Below are 19,406 nucleotides of genomic sequence, written 5' to 3'. Positions count from 1 at the left end.
TTAGACTCGGGAGAGAGTATGGCTTTGACTGTTTTGGTATTTTGACCCACATTCCTTTTTTGAAAAAAATAGATCCGCTCATTCTCTGGGTCGTATGCATTATGTTTTATACTCTTTTTAACAAATTGAGTTAGACGTGTAGCACGGTCAGGCGGTGGAAGAGAGCAGCCTAACTGTAGCGGAATAGAAGATTTTGTTATGGCTGCGCTTTTATTTGATATCATTGGAAACAGGCCTAGCTAAGAGGCAGCAAGGAGCACAATCCGAAACCACAAGAGATAATACTACTGCATGATCAACCATGGTCGTCACCAAAAATTCAGCTTTGCAAGGTTAGTTGGCCTGCCAGAGCTTGTTGAAACAGCGGGTTTTCAGTGTAATTAGGAGAAGGGCTAAGTATTGGGATCCCTCCTTCACTAACACTTCCTGTTTGACAATTAGTGTAAAATTCGATGCATCAGTTCAATATAAGTATGAAGTGGAACCTTATATTTCAGAGATGCTTAATCAATTTGCCAGTTTTGCTGTAACAGTATATTCACACTTGGAAATACTTTTAAATATATCAAGGTTAGACTCGTACAGATTTTACAGATCAGCCTTTGCCAACATTGGTTATTTTCATGCAATTTTTTTCAGGTTTATTTTTTTATCAGATTTGGAGCATTCGACAGTGTAGCTTTACGATAGATATGAACAATTTTTGTCATATTTGTCAATGTGAGGCCTTCTTAATTTGGCATTCCAATTTCGTAATGTTCTTTAAGATGACTATTTGGTAAATTTTATGAGTATAATGCCAGTTTTGGAAAAAAAAAATTTTTTGTTCAAATTTACTAAATCCATTTACTAAATCATATGAAAGATCTGATTTCAAAGTAGCGAGGGAGACTTAATAGCCTTAATTAAGGGTCCCACAAGAGGGCACAGTTGTGGCTTGTACAGATTGATTAAATAAACCTTGTAAGGCTGTGCTCATATAGACGTTCCCCATCACCACCCTGTCATCATAGTTTAAAGATTTTAAATTGTCATTTCTTAACATTGTGCAGGAACTAAAATATTTGTAATCCAAAATTGAAAAAAATAAACTTGGAATGACAGGTTATTTTTTTAAAGTTCTGACACTAAATTCAGGATGAAAAGCTATTCATACTGCTAGTGGACTGGAACTAAAATATTTCTTGTCCAAATATGTGAAAAATTTGATCTTGGAATGACAGGCGATTTTTCTGATTTAAAAAATTCAGGATGAAAGGCTATTTGTTCTGCTAGTGTAACTGCAGAATCGGACAATGAACTGAGAAAATTGGAACTAGTGGAAGTGCTGAGTGTTATTTGTATTTATGTGATTAAATTGGCTTTGAAAATCTCCCAAGTTTTTAAAAGTAAGAACTTGACAAGAAATGAAGTATTGAACAAATTGGAAGGACACAATATATAAGCTTTGTAATGAAAATGTTAAATTGTAATTTTAAATTGATTAGTATCCTTGGCATAATTTAGTGTTCTACCTTGTATGTTGGATTGGATGCAAAATTGTAGAATAAAATTTATATTTCCCCAAAGTAACTTTAAACAATGAATTCTAAAATAAGTTTAGCCAAGTTTTTATTCTAAAGAGAGACATAACAAAATAGATTGTCCTTATTAAAGAACAAAATGATCAATTTACTTTATTCATATTGTACCTGCTCTCTATTTATTTATTAATTCATGGGTGTGGGTGTTACTGCCTAGGTGAACCCTAATTGCCCTTGAGACGGCGATGGTGAGCTGTCTTCTTGAACTTCTCTCTTCTATGTGGTGTAGACACTACTATTGGGGAAGGGAGTGCGACAATTTTGACCTGGCAACAGTGAAAGAAAGGCGACATGGTTACAAGTCAGGATGTTGAGTGGCTTGAGGGGAACTTCTTGTGGCAGTCAGCTGGTGCAACCCATTATAGCATAGGAAAATGATAGGACACAGCCTTGTTCATCTGCCCCTTGTCTCCATATCATTCAGTTTATGTTCTCAGGTGTGCTGCAGTGGTTAAATGTCAGTTTGCTTCACATAGGGAAAGGAAGGAAGGGGGAGGGGGAAAATTGAAAAGCACTTATTGTTGTCCTGTTTTTATGAAGTTAAATAGCATTATTGTTGGGAGCTTTCCCTTATTGTAGAAGGTGCATGGTAAGGTAACATCTGCACAAGGAGAAAAAAATTGAGAGGATTTTATAACTGTTGGAAGTAGACAATCCGCTGTGTTGGTGTTTTTATGAAACTCCTCTTGCTACACAAGTAAAGGCATTAATTTGAATTAACTGGGTTGCATCTCTATTCAGACAGTATAAAGAGGGATTTCATAGGATGTACAACTATGGGTACTGTTGGCACCACATCATTTCAGGACTTTAATCCTCAAAGTAGGAGATTAACAGGTGTTGATGGAGAGCTGGTCTTGAGTTAGTTATGTATTGACTCTGGGTAGTCTGAGCTTGATGAACAGAATTACCATTTCTCTCTCTCGAGTTGTGTTCTTCGGATATTGTTGTTTTGTCTCACCCACTGCTGCAGTTCATCCCTTCTGCCATTTTCAAATACGGAGTGAAATTTAAGTAGAGTGACGATGAATTAAAATAAGCTATTTGCACTGTTCTGAATTGATTGGCTTTTCCCCGGCATTTTTTTTATTCCACTATTATTTTCATGGTGCTGTACAAGAAGGATTTGCTGTTGGATCATTGTGTTTTGTTGACTCATTTTCTTGATCTAGTCGTATGTTGACAAATCATAAAGTGGTCACTAAATTAAAACAGCAAGTTTTGATTTTGACATATGGGTTTTGTGGCTTCACATACCCACTGAATAACACCGTTCAGCATCAGTTGATCACTTCCGCTAATAAATGAAATAGACTGATTTTAATATTCAAAGAACTTGACAGACTGATGCCACGAAGATAACTTTATAGAAATAACATTACAATAGAACTGCAGTATTGCTGCCTAAAAACATTTTCCCCAGGATATTTCATTGGACTTGCAAACAACATTTTACTTATTTTTACTGAAAGGAGGATGTGTGTTTAACATTTGCATCCCAACAAATGAACAGTTGATCAACATAAAAGCAAAATACATCAGTTGCTGGAAATCTGAAATAAAAACAAAGTGCTGGCAATGGTCAGCAGGACAGGCAGCATCTGGAGAGAGGGTTAAGGGAAAAGTACCAATGAGTGGTCATCGACCTGAATTGTTGGTTAACATGTTTTCCATTAGCCTGGATATCTGCTATAATTGTGATGATGGAGTTTTTTGGTTTACTCAACATCTTGTTTAATTTTGAGTGTTGCACTTTAAGTTTATTGTAACAGATTATTGATTGTAGGGGTTAAACAGCTTGCTGTTTTTCAAGGTGTGATACTGGTTAACTGGAGACCCGCCACAACAACCGTTACTTTTGTTAAGAAGGATAGGGAATTTTAGCACATTTTAAGTTCCTAAGTTTGGAAATACATAAGTTCCTGCCATGCTGATAAACTAAAGAGCACATACTCTTGACAATGTTCTTTTGGGGCCCCAACATCAATCCGTCTGACAGTTCTAGGCCTTTTAAAGCAACTCAAGAACCCCCAACTATTTCAACCTGCTCATGATATAAGTAAAATTTTAATGTGGGTAGAGTTTTTAAGTAAATTGGAAAATTAATTGATGGGAAATCTAATAGTTTTTGAAAATAGGACGCTTTGAACATTGCCCTTTTTTTTCATCCTCATTTCAAAATTATTAATCGTTCCAGTAGCTAAACTGCTATATTTTTCTGCCTAATTTGTGATTAGTCATTTGTTTTAGTGAATAATAGTTGGTACAGAATTTCTAGAAAGTGATATCCAGTTCCCAAAGCTTGCTTGTGGTCTTGGAACAGATCATGACTGTTTTTTGTGTTGATTGCATGTTTCCTTTAGCAACCAAATGCATTGAAGTTTTGTCATCTGACGTGACTGTCTTAAAACACATAATTGTGTATTTATAGGAATAGTTAAAATTAAAACTATTCCTCAGCTGCTAATTATAAGAAGGGGGTGCCATCAAGCTGCCAGTTAACAAATAGGCCAGGGAATGGCTTGGAGATGAAACTGAATCACAAGAAAAAGAATGGTATGTTGTATACTAGTGCTCACCTAGAAAAAAGCTCATGTCATGAAATGGCTGACAGTATTGTGCTGGTACTGTAATTGTCTTAATACTTCATACCTAATTATGCACAACTACTTTATCAGATGGTGAAAATGGTACCTTCACTGTAATATTGTATTAATACAAGACTTTCTCACCTCTTTATGATCTGTAGCCTTATAGCCTTATTTATAAAGATTCATAACGCACCATTGTATATTGCAATAGCTGTTTACTGTAGGTGATTTTTGTTGAACTTTACTCATTCGATTTATTTAAGGTATTAACTTTCCCAAGAACTGCTTAGAGAAACTGCTTGGTTCCAGTAATTTAATGTTCTCCATGAATTCGACAGAAAAGATTTTTTTGGAAAAAACGCACTTTTGAAGCTCACACTGATGTGTAATTGCCAATTTTCTGTATCCCAACGCTAAAATAGGCTGACGGATAAGACAAATATCAACTTCAGGCAAAATGTTTTCAGGAAATCGTGTTTCTTCTTTTGGAAAAGAAATGGTGGAAGAAGCTCTCCTGAATTTTTCATATCCATTTCTTTGTGACTTGGAGTTCTGTTGAATTATTAATGACATTTTAAATGAATTTATTATTTAATGTTAAAATGAACTGATTGTGGTCAGCCTCTGCTTCACTTGATTTATTTATATTTATTCTAAAGCACTAAAATAAGGTATTATCTTGTCATTTTTGCTAATTTATAAAGCCTCCATTCCAGTTGGAATGCTAACTATCAATATGTGAGACCAGTGCTGGAGTCATGCAGTTTCTGGGGGATTTTATTTGCAATATAAATAATTGAAATAGCAAGCATTTACTGTTACTTCCTAGAACATTGATAATGTGCCCTCTGAACTGTAACATTTGACAACCTAAACTGCATTCACAAAAAGCATTGTCTGATTTAATACATCTTGCTAAAGGTGGTTTGTATTTATGCCAGCCTTTTGCAAGTGTGGACCCACAACATTTTCAATTGGGGTGAGAAAGAAAGATTAAAGAAAAGGGAGACAGTGGAAGCTGGAACATTCGACTCCTGTTTGTTATGACTTTGCGTGAATACTGCAACATTACCAAACAAATCACTTGGCACACCATTCTGTAAATGGAAATGAAATCCATTCTTAATCAAAGGTTTTAAAAAAAAAAGTTGTGACTGTGGGAAAATTATTTAACTAGACGTATTTTCTATAGAGTTCAGAGTATTTGTTGCATCACTCTAATATTTGCAAGACTGGCACTTTGCTAGTAAATTAACCTGGTATCAGGATTGACAGAGCTGTATGAAACTATCTAATTTTAAACTAAATTGCCCTTGTTACTTCTTACTTAAAATCCTGAGAAATTGAAATGCCTGAAGAGTCCTTTTGTGAAATGGTTTGAGCCGGTTTGTGCAGTTCCTCGATTGTATGGACCCACACTGCAAAACTGCTCTTCATTTAATACTAAACTGATAATTTCACTCAGATGGCCAGTGGGAGATTAAATAAACATCAGAATGGGGATGTTCTAATGGAGGTATTTTGGTGGGGTTATGCTGGGTCACAACGTAAGGAATTTTATCATGTATCTGAAGGGTCTTCTTCCTATTCTGATGGTGCTCAATGCTATTACTGCATCCTTTAGATGGGAGGAGTTCAGTTCTGGAGCACTAACATCTCCCATCACGTGATGGGTATTAAAATAAAAGCCAAAACAATATTATTGGTTTGTTTTCTATGAATGCTAGGCAAACAACATTCATTCTTTGCACATTGTCATAATTTAAGGTATATTTTTGCAAATCTAAAGAGCAATACTGTAGCACAACAAGAACAACTTGCATTTATATGGCATCTTTTAACGTAGCAACACAACTCAATTTGAAAAAATGCAAAATTAGGAAGAGAAGAAAGAAGTTAATATATTTGCCTAATTTGAAGATGGATGGGAAAAGCATTATTGAAATAGGATATATATATCAAAAAGCTTTCTGTGCCTTAGTGATCCTGTACATTGGAGCACCTACAGCAGTAATGGAAGCATGGACTTAATGTCCCCAAATGCTCTGTTTGCCCTAGCTGGTATATAATCTAAAAGGTTTGAAGGATTTCCCATCTTTTTTAAAAAAAATGCTAATTGTGAATTGACTTTTGCAGCCACTAGTTCAATTAGATGGTGTGCATCAGTTCTGAAAAGATAGAATCCCTGCAGTGCAGAAGGAGGCCATTCACCCTAATGGCTCTGCACCAACCCTCTGACAGAGAACCTTACCCAAGGCCACCCCTCACCCTATCCCCGTAACCCCAGGCATTTACCTCACTAATCCCCTAACCTACAAGGACACTAAGGGACAATTTAGCATGGCCAATCCACTGAACTGGCACATCTTTGGACTGTATTAACAACTGATTTTGCAATTGATTTCATTCTTCCTTGATGCACAAGGTATTCAATTTCTTACCTCTTGCACATTTTGTTAAAAGGTAAATTGTGACGGGCATCAGTCTCATGGGAATTCTAATTCATTATAACAGAGCCAAACAGACGGGTCTTCTAAGCCTCTGTCAGCTGGTGTTGTTTATATAGATTACGGTGTTCAGATTTTAATATTCTGCCACGATAGTTGGTGTCAAAGCTTTTTTTCTATCACTTTTTTGTAGCATGGGTCTCTTAAATTTAATGTAAATTAATGCAACAAATCATTGCAATCTTTGAATCCAACTCTGAATTTCCCATTTCAATCTCATGTTTAAAAAATGTATCAACCCAGTTTTGTGATTTTCTTTGTCTACCCCCCTGCCCGTTTGTGATGCATCAAGATTTTGTTGGATTGTAATTTTGATTCATAAGCTGTACGATGCACATTTTTGTCTGACTTCTAATCCAGAGACAAGGTTGCTATGGAAACAGGCTTTAAAGAGCTGTTTCAGGTCAGGAGCAAGGTGCCTCATTTGTGAAACAAATGAGATGGCTAACGGTATAATACAGCTGTAAAGATGGGATAATTTTGGCAGTAGTAACTATTTGGAACACGATTTAACAAATTATTTCACACCTGCAAGCTCTAAAGATTACAGCTTTGTTTTTATTTTACCTCATTTAACAAGATTAAGGGTTTTATCAATGCTGGAAATCCCATTTTCAATTTCCTAACTGATAGCGAAAAGCAATCTTGTTTAATATGTCAGCGAGAGGATTAGAGTGGACAAAACTGAGGTCCAGTTTTTCTTGCTTTGCTCATCACAAAGTTCCTGAGTTTAATTCAAATTCACATTGGTTCAGTATTATGTCCTGAATGAATGGATTGAATGGTGTGCCAAGCCCTCAAGGTATTGTTACTGTATAAACTTTTTAAAAAGTGTATCATTTTCAATCTGAACCTCTTTCAGAACATAGATGGTAGATTGGAGTTTGTAATGTATGTATAAATAGAGCAGAGTGAAAGCGATGATTTACTCTGAACAGTGCAGTATTTTCCAATTGTTTATGGATTGATCTCACTCCTCTATGTTTTGGTAACCAAAAGCGCACTCCATTTCTCTGTTTTATTACGTATAGCTTTTGATTACTGTAGTGTTCCTTTAGTATTGCATAGTATTGTTTCTAATGCATTAATTCTCACTTTTCTGTCATACGGATGTTTTTTAAAAAAAATCTTGCCCCTTCCCTAGACAAGCTGTCTGTGTTAAGTGAGCGTCTGTGCAATGTAGTTGTCCTTTATTGTAAGCCTGGAATTGTTCACAGTTTGATACCGAAGCCAGTTTGTCAGTTACTTTGCATTTCAGAATTAATATATCATGGCTTGATTTCATTTGCCATATGAGCGAGCCTTGACCTTGATTGAGCAATCAGTTACTTTTGTGCATGTTGTCCATCCTTCAAGTACAGTAAGAGTGACTGAAAATTTCTGACATTTCTGGTTCGGCAATGGGTACGTCCTTAGTGCTGGAAGAGGGGATTTGTGTAAAATAATTTATGCAACACTAAGAGACAGTGAGTGGGCAGTGGTAATGTTCTGACTTTTTTTCCCCATTCAGTATTAAATTAACCAGGACCAGTAGGAAGAATATGCTGCTGCAAGTGAATCAGCAGTCAGCTCCCAGCTGGACTGAAAACTGACAAATGACAACTTTGTGTGACCTTAAGTCGAATTCTGCTTACAGCTTTGATAGTCACAAAAGTCAGCATTGGGTTGATGATCTATTAATCTCCAGTATTTTTAAATTTGATATAATCCAAGGTTCTAACTGGGCTCTTACTTGCAACAGATCTTTTTTGAAGAGGAGGAATGGATATGATATCTTGTTTGTTCCGTGCCCCTACATATCCTCCATGTACTTTGCATAGATTTTTCCCAGCATAAAAAAAGTATTGTTTTTCTGGCCAAAGGGTGAAGATACTGCTCAGTGTTGGGCTAAATTATAGAGACTAAAGAGCCAATGTTCAATTCTCTGTCTGTACTGAGCTACCAAATCTCACTAGGTCACCAGTTGGTGGGCTACAGTTAGTTAGTCAGAATCCCAGTACTCATTGGTGCACTTACGCACATCCATTCCTTGGCTGAGATTCCAGTAATGGTTGAGTAGCCTGCAGACATTCACTGTCCACGTTGCTTTTATGGAATCAACCAAGCAAGAATCCATGTACTTGTGAGAGGAGGAAAGGAAAGTTGTAAAATGTATTATATAGATTATTGCTCCAATGTCTGTTCTGAGTTTGTAGTGAATGTGGACTGTATAATACTCCTGCATATAAATGTGTTACATTACAGAATTTTCCAAATTTACAGCTATCCAGTCTAAAAATTCACTTTCTTAGGGTTCAGGAGAGGTCATCAGGGAAGGATGAAGTTGAAATGATTTATAGGAAAACAGCTTTTTTGGGGAATGGCTGTAATTAACATTTGCCCAGGGTTTGAAATATGCCACTCTCTGGACATTTATGATTTATCATATCTGAAATAACAATGATAAGAGGCTACTTTAGAGGTTCAAGAAAATCTGGCTGACGTATTGGCTGTGAACATATCAGGATGTTCAGGATAATTTGTCATTTTATTAAAGCATTTGTTCCCTGTTTCAATACAGAAAAGTGGATTGTACAATGTATATCTGAGGCATTTCAGATCTACTTTATCCAGATTCATAAATAAGTATTTTGTTTCCAAGTTTGTGCAGTATCTTCATGATGTAGAATGCTGTTTTTTCATTTTTTAAATACAGCTGATTCTGATATTGTGTGTGCTTGGAATGGGAGAGGGTAAAATGAGTATCAGTGGGGGGGAGGGAAGATTGTTGACAGAAAGGTGGGCTTTGTTCCTTTTTGATATGCGTCTCATCTGTGCATAAAGCAGCTTGAAACTCAGGTATTTTTCTCAGTCTTCTCTGTCAGTTTCCCACTTTCCAGCACCTTGGTTAGTTGGCCTTTATTTGTGTGAAAAATCTTGGCTGTGAATGTTAGCAAGTTATTTTAACTGTGACTGGCATTTCAGCAGAGCCTGATATTTCTTTACCCAGTATCTGCATATGCATTCTCTTCCTTCTCCTGCCACAGCTAGAGAGCCTGATTTTCTGGAACTTGTTTGATTAATTGGTTGCAGTAGAAAATACAGATCAGGTATCTGGATTACTGGGAAGTATTGTCTCTTTGTGGTAAGAGATAAGTAGAGCCATGTGTGAGAAAATATAAATGCTTAGAATATGGAATTCTTAAATTCCTCAGTTCCTTTCTCCATGTATTTTTGTTCATCTTGCTAGGTTGTTACAGGTTTTTAGGTTCCTCCCACAGACAGTCTAAACATCTATTAAGATTTTAGAATGCAATGGGCAATTTTTTTGTCATTTCATTTATAAATTGTAACAAAACAGAGAGAATAGCTTCTATTTGCAAAAGGAATGAAGGATACAGGATAAAAATACCACTAACTGTGATTTATACCTCATGAGATTCTTAGCAACAGATGAGTTCATGTCAATGCCAAAAGTCAGATGCAAATTGCATCACATGACTCCATCACACATTCTAATTATACCACTTGTTAGCTAAGTAATTATAATCCAAAGAAATTGATGGAAATGGTCCATTGTAAGTGCAGGCTCTGTTGATTGCAGACAGATTCCAATACTGTCACAGTTATGATGTCCCTATAAAATACAAAAATATTTCACAATTATATTGGTTTGTGTGGTGCAAAAGTGAATACACACGTCACATCGGAAAGCAACAGTTTTAAGATGATGGAGGAAGAAATAGAAAAGCTGTTCATACTGTCTCTATTGGATGCATATCAAAGAAACAAACCTATTTGGTTTCAATAACCTCTTTCGTTATTTCAGTTGTGTTAGTGTGTTGTACTGTGTTTTTATGTTACCTGTAAGAAGAATAAGTGACTTTAAAAAAAATAGCGCCTCTATACTGTTTTATGAAACCCTCAGGGACATTTGACACACTACTTCAAAACCACTTAGTGCAGGTACTAGATTGTTAAATTTAACAGTGAATTTTCAAGTGCTATGGCACATTTGTTGGTGAATGTTAATTTTATTCAGTTTAACAATTTAGTCCGCCAATCCGAAGCTTCGTTTTTTTTCTACACAGTGCCTCTGATGTTTAGTTGCTGCATTCTGTGTCCACAATTGTGTATTTCTGTACAGACTTCTTGGGCTCTGTTTTCTGAACGCACCAAATTTTTACAGTATTGTTTGCAATTTTAAAACATTTATAGAAATTCTGCTGCTGATTGACACTTTTATAGGTTGGGACTTGGGAGACAAACAGTTTCAAAGGAGGTGATTCATCTTTGCTGGTTAAGGGCTTTTCAAGGACAACCAGTTTTACTGTAATCCCATTTCCCTACCCTTTAATATTTTGCTCCTGCATGTATTTATCAAATTCTCTCTTTGTTGTGATTGATTTTGCTTTAAAAACTACATATGGTAATGCGTTTCATATTCTAATAGTCCTTTTGTATGACAAAAATACCCTTTCAACATCCTAGATGCTTTTAGTATTAACTTTCCACCACAAGTTTATCAATCAACAGAAATAATACTTCTGTTTACTATCAAACTTTCCGTAAGTATTGCTTATACTTTGTATTAGATCCCCATTTAACCTCAGCTCAAATTATTCTGCCCCAGTATTCTTTAAAATCTTTAATCCCTAATAAATCTGTGTTCTGTAAATTAAACATATACTAAAGTGTGAAGAGATATGGAATTGTATTGCTTTGACTCATATGCAGAGAATTACATGCAATCACTTTTTAGGTGTGTTGGCCGTGCTAAATTCTCCCTCAGTGTACCCAAACAGGCACCGGAGTGTGGCGAGTAGGGGATTTTCACAGTAACTTCATTGCAGTGTTAATGTCAGCCTACTTGTGACACTAATAAACTTAAAAGCTAGACAGCCAGTTCTGTCTTTGGAGGAGTGGGTACTCATGGAATATTTCATCATTGTATTTTGTTGCCAATATCTAAATTATCCAGCAAAATCTGCTGCTGTGTCATAAATAGCAATATCCTGTCTGAGTGACTGAAGTGATCTTTTGTATGTACAATACTGTGGGAAATAATGATTCTGAAAGTGTCAGTGATTTTTGTACTGCAAATTCAAGAGCTGATATTATCTTACCCTCTTCCAACTTTCAAAGTAGATCTTTAATCCTATTTATGTAATGGACTGAGGGCAGGGTCTGCACTGACCCAGCAACGGACACATTTGTCTGTCTTATTTTGGTTTTGAAAGAATGGGTTTAACATTCTCAGTAACAAAAAAAAACCCTAACCTATTACGTGGAAGTGACTTCTTGGTATTAAATCAGATTTTCTGTGATTTTCTTTTATGGGATCCTAAATTGGAAAGCTCTGCCCAGCACAACACTACCAAGTACGATGGACTGTGCTTGTTGATTAGTTTAGCATTAGGCCAGCTGTGTTGAAGTCAAGTGTCTCATGTAAATTTTCTTAATTTCCCTCGTACTCTATAGCAGTGGTGAAGAAGAGTTGTTGATTAGGTTACATGGTTTCACAAAACATCACAAATCCGGTCGCAGAATTTATAATTGAATGTTCTGGCATTTTCGAAATCATAAATGGCCCTTTACAGTGCACCATATCCAAACTTTTCCTATAGCACGATATTTCTTTCCCCATCCTCTACCCCAAAAATGTATAAGAAATTTCTGCAATTTTCTCATTGGCTGATTAACATGAAATTTGCATGAACACTATTACACATGAACAATCCGTCATATTTCAGACAATGGTAGAAATTCATTAGTCATGGTTGAAATTAAATGCTTTAAAATGTTGGGAATCTGATGGGACGCTCCACCAGGACTTTGGTCATAAAAGTCCCTGGACATTCTGGCAAAATGGCAACAAAGCTTTCTGGCAGAGTCAATCAATGTCATACGCTTAACGTTACAGGTACACACTTATCATTTTCACAAACTACTTTCAACATCAAAAGCACACTATCTCAGACAAGCATTTCAAGAATTTTTACTCGTGCTGGATGCAGAATATTCAAATGTAAGCTACAGCTGCTATCCAGTTGAGTTGGGACTAGGTATTTGTGATATGTCCAATTCTCCCTTAATAATCAGTAATGTCACTGGGTGTTGTTTGCACAGGTGCTCTTTAATATTCTGGTGTGATAGAATCTTGAGTGGTAACTTGCTTAAGGCTTATTTCTGTCTCCCTCTGATTGCATATATCCCGGTTTGACCATGTGATTGAAAGGTTGACTTATGATTTAAAGCCAGTGGCAAGTGGGCTATAAGTCTGCTGAAGTACACGTGACCACAAACAGCCCAACTAGATTTTGAACACTGATAACTGCCCCATTTGCAAACAAGCTCACCTACCACGTTCAGGTAATGTTCAAAAAACGGGTGCCCATTTGGTCTGCTTGACCTCGTATTATAATAACAGTTTACAGTCTGAAAGAATTGTATAATTTTTTAAAAAAGCTTATTTTGCAGTTGATTATAAATGTATTTCTTGTTTCTGTATCCATTTATTATCAATGTCTTGTATAGATGTTGTGACATTTATTTTTTGCACTACTGTAATGGATTTGTTTCAAAACTGGAAACTGATTTCAACTTGGAATACTAAAATACCCTGTGTCTTACTGTAAGTGACCAGTACTTTTTAGATTTTTTGTAACTTGTGTGGTCCTTTGCCTTGTACAGTATGTTGGAAAACAATGATTCTGTCTCTGTGCATGTGGAATTTTTGATTGTTATTGCATAAGAATAACATGAAGTTTAACAAATAACAATTCTAACTGTAATGTGTTTGTAGTACTTACTGGTTGTTTTAGGCTCAGTTTCAGTACAAAAACACTATTCTTCTAATAAATTTTGTTTGTTAAATTTTATGCTGTCTGTTAATTTCCCTTATCTATCCTCATTGCTGTTGATTTTCTTGCATCTGTTCTTTGAAGAGCTGAAAGAATGGCACAGATTTCTGACAACGTTCCCATTCAGTTTGAACTTGAAGCAGTACGCTTGCATTTACAATCCTTGCTCCTGTGTCTGACACTGAAATTTTATATTTTGGAAATATTTAGTTTGGCACTATAAAAGATAGAGAATTGAAGGAAAAAAGTGCATTACCTGCAAGCGTCAGAAAATAAACCTAGAAGTGCATAAAAATATCTGGGTTCAGGCCCAAAATCATTTTGAGTTAGAGACAGTCACTTTTGAAACTAAGCAACTTTGAGCTACTTTGGTAGTAATGATAGCATTAGATGTTAATGTTGCTAACTGGAAATTGCTTACTTCCATTTTCATTGGTTTTGCATTGCACATATTGCTAATAAATGATTGTCACCTGTTCAGTGTATTAATACCAATAAAAATGGCACATCAGTACAGCTCAATGTTTTGCCAATATACTTGTTTGATACTATCAATTAGGAAGCTTTTGTTAAACGTCCTTTTATTTTGTTATGATTTTAACAGTATTCAGCTGTTGTAATTGTTACAGCATGAAAGTACTGGCAGCCTTGAGTAATATTTTTTGTATTGACATTTCCTGATTTATAATATTCGTTACCTCAGATTGCTTCTATCAATGCCAGTGACAGACTTGCAACTACCAGTATGCACTCTATTGCTATCCAACTCGAAATGCTCTCTCCAGATACTACCAGCTTTGGTAGGAAATATTTAATAATTTTACTGGTCTTCATTACTGCTTTTTCGTTATCCAAGTGGACAAAGTATCACAATTCCGAGATCTTGGTGACAACAAGTTAAGGCTCAGGATGCACGCAAATAAAATATCATTACAAAAAATTATGAAATGGGAGAAAAGTGCTACTAATACCAATACTACTTTATTTAATCCAGTTTGGATTTTTGCATACATTAGTTGTATTTTCTCTATTAGTTTATGGCTGTACCATGTTAATTTTTAAACAAATAGTAACATAATAGTAAGTTTGCGGATGACACAAAGGTTGGTGGATTTGCGGATAGTGATGAGGACTATCCGAGGATACAGCAGGATATAGATCGATTGGAGACTTGGGTGGAGAAATGGCAGGTGGGAGTTTAATCCGGACAAATGTGAGGTAATGCATTTTGGAAGGTCTAATACAGATAGGGAATATACAGCAAATGGCAGAACCCTTAAGTGTATTGATAGGCAAAGGGATCTGGGTGTACAGGTACACAGGTCACTGAAAGTGGCAATGCAGGTGGAGAAGGTAGTAAAGAAGACATATGGCATGCTTGCCTTCATCGGTCAGGGCATTGAGTTTAAAAATTGGCAAGTCATGTTGCAGCTTTATAGTGCCTTAGTTAGGCCGCATTTGGAATATGGTGTTCAATTCTGGTCGCCACACTACCAGAAGGATGTGGAGGCTTTGGAGAGGGCACAGAAAAGATTTACCAGGATGTCGCCTGGTATGGAGGGCATTAATTATGAAGAGAGGTTGGAGAAACTTGGTTTGTTCTCACTGTAACGACGGAGGTTGAGGGGCGACCTGATAGAAGTCTACAAGATTATGAGAGACTTGGACAGACTGGATAGTCAGAAGCTTTTTCCCAGGGTGGAAGAGTTAATTACTAGGGGGCACAGGTTTAAGATGCGAGGGGCATGGTTTAAAGGAGATGTACGAGACAGATTTTATACACACGGTGGTGGGTGCCTGGAACTCGCTGCTGGGGGAGGTAATGGAAGTCGATACGGTAGTGGCTTTTAAAGGGCAAATACATGAATAAGATGGGAATAGAGGGATATGGTCTCCGGAAGGGTAGGGGGTTTTAGTTAAGTCGGGCAGCCTGGTCGGTGCAGGCTTGGAGGGCCGAAGGACCTGTTCCTGTGCTGTAATTTTCTTTGTTTTTTGTTCACTGAGCCAGGAGAAATTAATTTTTTTTCTAAAGTACCACAAAGTGTTTCTTTATGTTTATGACCATGTTTTTTGAGGTTAAAACTTTTCTTTCTCATTATCTTTCTTCCCCCCACTTCTACAGATGTTGTTCCTGCCATATTATAGTTCTAATGGTATGGTTAGTGGCATAATTGACAACCCTGTAAAGTAAGTGACGCTGAAGCATTACAATTGCAGATGTGCATACTCCTTTCAGAAAATATTATTCCAGCTTCTTGCTGCTGGGTGGTTGGCAGGACTAGGTGTAGAACTGTAGCCCCCAATAGCATTACATAGAACATAGAACAGTACAGCACAGAACAGGCCCTTCGGCCCACGATGTTGTGCCGAGCTTTATCTGAAACCAAGATCAAGCTATCCCACTCCCTATCATCCTGGTGTGCTCCATGTGCCTATCCAATAACCGCTTAAATGTTCCTAAAGTGTCTGACTCCACTATCACTGCAGGCAGTCCATTCCACACCCCAACCACTCTCTGCGTAAAGAACCTACCTCTGATATCCTTCCTATATCTCCCACCACGAACCCTATAGTTATGCCCCCTTGTAATAGCTCCATCCACCCGAGAAAATAGTCTTTGAACGTTCACTCTATCTATCCCCTTCATCATTTTATAAACCTCTATTAAGTCTCCCCTCAGCCTCCTCCGCTCCAGAGAGAACAGCCCGAGCTCCCTCAACCTTTCCTCATAAGACCTACCCTCCAAACCAGGCAGCATCCTGGTAAATCTCCTCTGCACTCTTTCCAGCGCTTCCACATCCTTCTTATAGTGAGGTGACCAGAACTGCACACAATATTCTAAATGTGGTCTCACCAAAGTCCTGTACAGTTGCAGCATAACCCCATGGCTCTTAAACTCCAACCCCCTGTTAATAAAAGCTAACACACTATAGGCCTTCTTCACAGCTCTATCCACTTGAGTGGCAACCTTTAGAGATCTGTGGATATGGACCCCAAGATCTCTCTGTTCCTCCACAGTCTTCAGAACCCTACCTTTGACCCTGTAATCCACATTTAAATTAGTCCTACCAAAATGAATCACCTCACATTTATCAGGGTTAAACTCCATTTGCCATTTTTCAGCCCAGCTTTGCATCTGATCTATGTCTCTTTGCAGCCTACAACAGCCCTCCACCTCATCCACTACTCCACTAATCTTGGTGTCATCAGCAAATTTACTGATCCATCCTTCAGCCCCCTCCTCTAAGTCATTAATAAAAATCACAAAGAGCAGAGGACCAAGCACTGATCCCTGTGACACTCCGCTAGCAACCTGCCTCCAATCCGAAAATTTTCCATCCACCACCACCCTCTGTCTTCGATCAGACAGTTACCTATCCAATCGGCCAACTTTCCCTCTATCCCACACCACCTCACTTTCATCATAAGCCGACCATGGGGGACCTTTATCAAACGTCTTACTAAAATCCATGTATATGACATCAACTGCCCTACCTTCATCAACACACTTAGTTACCTCCTCAAAAAATTCAATCAAATTTGTGAGGCACGACTTGCCCTTCACGAATCCGTGCTGACTATCCCGGATTAATCCGCATCTTTCTAAATGGTCGTAAATCCCATCCCTAAGGACCTTTTCCATCAATTTACCAACCACCGAAGTAAGACTAACCGGTCTATATTTACCAGGGTCATTTCTATTCCCTTTCTTAAACAGAGGAACAACATTCGCCACTCTCCAGTCCTCTGGCACTATCCCCGTGGACAGCGAGGACCCAAAGATCAAAGCCAAAGGCTCTGCAATCTCATCCCTTGCCTCCCAAAGAATCCTAGGATATATTTCATCAGGCCCAGGGGACTTATCGACCTTCAGTTTATTCAAAACTGCCAGGGCATCCTCCCTCCGAACATCTATTTCCTCCAGCCTATTAGCCTGTAACACCTTCTCTTCCTCAAAAACATGGCCCCTCTCCTTGGTGAGCACTGAAGAAAAGTATTCATTCATCACCTCGCCTATCTCTACTGACTCCATACACAAGTTCCCACTACTGTCCTTGACCGGCCCTAACCTCACCCTGGTCATTCTTTTATTCCTCACATAAGAGTAAAAAGCCTTGGGGTTTTCCTTGATCCGACCCGCCAAGGACTTCTCGTGTCCCCTCCTAGCCCTCCTAAGCCCCTTTTTCAGCTCATTCCTTGCTAACTTGTAACCCTCAATCGAGCCATCTGAACCTTGTTTCCTCATCCCTACATAAGCTTCCCTCTTCCTTTTCACAAGACATTCCACCTCTTTTGTGAACCATGGTTCCCTCACTCGGCCATTTCCTCCCTGCCTGACAGGGACATACCTATCAAGGACACCCAGTATTTGTTCCGTGAAAAAGTTCCACTTTTCATTCGTTCCTTTCCCTGACAGTTTCTGTTCCCAAATTATGCCCCCTAATTCTTGCCTAATCACATCATAATTACCTCTCCCCCAATTGTAAACCTTGCCCTGCCGTACGGCCCTATCCCTCTCCATTGCAATAACAAAAGACACCGAATTGTGGTCACTATCTCCAAAGTGCTCTCTCACAACCAAATCTAACACTTGGCCCAGTTCATTTCCCAGTACCAAATCCAATGTGGCCTCACCTCTTGTCGGCCTATCCACATATTGTGTCAGGAAACCCTCCTGCACACACTGCACAAAAGCTGCCCCATCCGAACTATTTGACCTACAAAGGTTCCAATCAATATTTGGAAAGTTAAAGTCCCCCATGACAACTACCCTGTGACCCCCACACATATCCATAATTTGCTTAGCAATTTCTTCCTCCACATCTCTATTACTATTTGGGGGCCTATAGTAAACTCCTAACAACGTGACCGCTCCTTTCCTATTTCTAACCTCAGCCCATATTACCTCAGTGTGCAGATCCCCCTCGAAGTGCCTTTCCGCAGCCGTTAAACTATCCTTGATTAACAATGCCACTCCTCCGCCTCTTTTACCAGCTTCCCTACACTTACTGAAACATCTATACCCCAGAACGTCCAACAACCATTCCTGTCCTTGTTCTGCCCACGTCTCCGTAATGGCCACAACATCGTAGTCCCAAGTACCAATCCATCAGGATCATTGTCCTTTTAGTCTGTTTGATCTGGTGGCTGATCTCCCAACCCCTCCCCATAGGCTAGCCATATCTTTTGGCAAGTGCCCATCAGATAAATCAAGTCAAGAATGTTGGTTTTGCATTTAATTGTGCAGGGATTTATGCAAGACTGTTGACTTTTATGTTGTCCTCCATTTCAGAGCAGCTGCGCTCGACTGAATCTCTAAGTTGCACTGAATTTGGAGATTAGCAAACTTTGGAACATGTACTGAAAATCTGATTTGGGATTGTTGTGTTGGAGCAGACCCTCTTAGAGTTCTATGAATGTCACTAATTGGTTAGTGGTATGTAACAATAAGCATTCCAAGCAAAGTATATTGCACTTGTACCATTGTGTCTCATACAATGGAATTTCTCACCAGAATCTTGCTATATTTAAAAATTCCTATACCTAGTTTAGACAGTCATTTTTTAATCCTTGGGTTTTGAAACTATATTACTATTAATAACAAACACTTGAAAGTCCCTACAATTTCTTTTCTCAGAGATGGGTATTTTAGGTCAGGCTATATTATATTTTCTAGTCCTTAGTCATGCTGTAGGCCTTCTCCTTGAGCTGCTGTAATCCTTGTGATGATATTGCTCTAATGGTGGGATAGGATGTTCCAGAATAATGACATACTATTAATGATGGAACCTAAAACTACCTGCTCTGGATAGCTCACGCACCTAGTCCCATTAAAGGAGTCTAAGTACAATGCTTTTTGCAATGTAGCAGACACTATACTTC

General features: G+C 37.9%; 1 protein-coding gene and 1 long non-coding RNA gene across 17 annotated transcripts in view; both read left to right on the top strand.

The window, feature by feature from the left end:
- LOC144500329 (uncharacterized) overlaps positions 1 to 19,406 on the top strand; it is a 157,547-nt gene that overhangs the window by 97,004 nt on the left and 41,137 nt on the right. The window contains exon 1 of one of the 16 annotated variants that reach the window (XM_078223069.1): positions 1,582 to 4,139. The exons of the other annotated variants lie outside the window; for them this stretch is intronic. The gene's annotated coding sequence lies outside the window, so the exon portion shown is untranslated. Of the gene's footprint in view, positions 1 to 1,581; positions 4,140 to 19,406 lie in introns of those variants that run through there. 16 annotated transcript variants of the gene reach the window in all.
- LOC144500331 (uncharacterized) lies at positions 5 to 13,541 on the top strand. Its single transcript, XR_013498968.1, has 2 exons — positions 5 to 332; positions 4,597 to 13,541. It is a non-coding gene; the product is annotated as an uncharacterized LOC144500331 (long non-coding RNA).

Source organism: Mustelus asterias, chromosome 11 (assembly GCF_964213995.1).
Source record: "Mustelus asterias chromosome 11, sMusAst1.hap1.1, whole genome shotgun sequence".
In the NCBI taxonomy this organism is placed as follows: Eukaryota; Metazoa; Chordata; class Chondrichthyes; order Carcharhiniformes; family Triakidae; genus Mustelus; species Mustelus asterias.
The sequence above is the reverse complement of the archived record's forward strand: the minus strand, read 5'-3'. Positions and strand labels throughout refer to the sequence as shown.